At 32.6% G+C, this 2,061-nt stretch overlaps 1 long non-coding RNA gene across 1 annotated transcript; it reads right to left on the bottom strand.

Moving 5' to 3' along the window:
• Window positions 1-205: 205 nt before the first annotated feature.
• On the bottom strand, window positions 206-1,605 carry LOC120129087. Its single transcript, XR_005516697.1, has 5 exons — window positions 1,572-1,605; window positions 1,390-1,450; window positions 1,102-1,194; window positions 313-392; window positions 206-220 (listed from the first exon to the last, which is right to left on the bottom strand). It is a non-coding gene; the product is annotated as an uncharacterized LOC120129087 (long non-coding RNA).
• Window positions 1,606-2,061: the final 456 nt, after the last annotated feature.

Below are 2,061 nucleotides of genomic sequence, written 5' to 3' on the forward strand. Positions count from 1 at the left end.
GATACCTGCCTTAGCTAAACCATCAGGTTCTTAATTAATACTTCTCTGAACATGCCTTAAGAACACGTTAAAATCCAGCACGCTCTTGCTATTCCTTGGACCAGATTACAAACTATGTCATATTCACTTGCCTTATACCAACAACTTGCTTAAAATCATCTTCTAAGGCTCGTATCATGTGTTTGTGAAAATTAAACTTTGGATTTCCCCTGCAATGCATCTGCAACACAAATAATAAGTATTTGGTAATTGGTTATCAGAATGATATTACGACCATAAGAAAGTTCTTCGACCCTTCCACAGAAAACTTACCATTATGAAACCTAGCCTTAGTGTCACGTTCACGTAATCTGATTTGGTCACGGATGCATAGAATTGCTTAAAAAATGATGCTGTAAGAAAAAGAAGATTGAAGTTATGGTTAGCACAAGCATACAAACTTCTGCTTCTAAGAAATGTTGGAGGCTCAATTAATATTGCTTCTTATTGATGTCTTTTAGTGTTCAAAATTATGATCAAAAAGGAGACAAGGGAATCAAGATACCTGTAAGAACCAAAATCCTTTATTCTGTGAAGGTAAGTAACAGATCATGGGGAAGGGTATTTACTTAAGCATAACAAACCCGGTTTAACTATGACTTTTGTTCTTATTCCCATCCTATGAGGCACACCATCACTTTTATCCAACTACAGTAATTTCCCCATTCGAACGATTCCAAGTAAAAACTCTTGTGAAAAAGAATATTAATCCTTCCGTTCACGATTTAAACTAGATAATAAGAGGATCAAACGTAATTTATCAACCACAAGAGGTAGAAATGAGTGCAAGGATATGCGCATACAAATATAACTAATAAAGGATGACCAATAATGGCAAACGAAAAGAACGCCTTATGTTTAATTAGTGTTTAACCTCCTAACTCCTAAGACCAACAAACAATTCTTTACATTCATATTTCATGCCAATTCTTATATATGACAAGCAGGGCAGGTTGCTTGTGAAAAAGAAAAGAAATATTGGAACCAACCCCTTTTCATCAAGTTCAACTGTTGTAGATGTGAATAGCGAAGGTATAGTAACATAATGAAATAGAAGCTTACCAACCACCCTAGCACAATTGAATCTTTACCGAAACCCAGAAAGTGCTCTTTGATAAAGTATGCTGATGGACATGAGTGACTTTTTCTTCAACACTGCACTAACACAGTAAATAAGATAGAAGAACCAAGGAAAAAAAATTAAAAATGAAAATGAAAAAGAACTAACACACTCTTCTTTGTGTCCAGAAGTTACTCCGCCAAATCTGTTTCGTAGTTAAGTCTATTTCTAAACTACAAAAACAATAGTATTGCAGCAGAAGTGTATACTGCATAACCCTTAGTCATTACCTTGCTCTGAATCATAATTCTTTTTAGCAATTGAATCTTCCCAATGTTTCCACTGGCGTATCTAAATAAGATAAAATAAAATAAACCAATCTTTTTATGAGAAGTTGAGAACAAACAAAGAACTGTACTGCAACTAGAAAAAGGTTGAAGAATAAGCAAATGAACCATAACTGACTGCTTACCTTTAGCCCTCCAATAGAAACTGTGAGAACATATCTTATGAAAATCAAACTTACTAACAGTATTAGTAAGAGATCATAATTTTGACTTATCAGTGACATGTATATTATATCCGTCAGTTATTTTATAAGATTTATTTTAAAAAGGGCCTGTAATAGCAATTTAGGACTGTTTAATTATGATTAATTTTAGATATAATCATATTTATGAATGAGAATTGTGAATGATCTTAAAATGGTTTTAAATCAAGCAATATTAGGCAGTTGTAAGTAAATATGAAATAACATGGAACTGTCTAATTGTTGCATAAATCAGTTTTGTTTGGAACAAGAAATTATCTCGTTATGATTATGCATGTTAAAGGAAACAGATTTAAAATGGTAAAAAGGGGAGTTTTAAGCCGAAACAAAATTTTAAGCATTTATGTTCAGCAAATATCTTATATATTGATGTGACATCTTTAGTTCGTATTACGATATGTATATGAGCTAT

Source organism: Hibiscus syriacus, unplaced genomic scaffold, assembly GCF_006381635.1.
Source record: "Hibiscus syriacus cultivar Baekdansim isolate YM2019G1 unplaced genomic scaffold, ASM638163v2 tig00110483_pilon, whole genome shotgun sequence".
NCBI lineage: Eukaryota > Viridiplantae > Streptophyta > Magnoliopsida > Malvales > Malvaceae > Hibiscus > Hibiscus syriacus.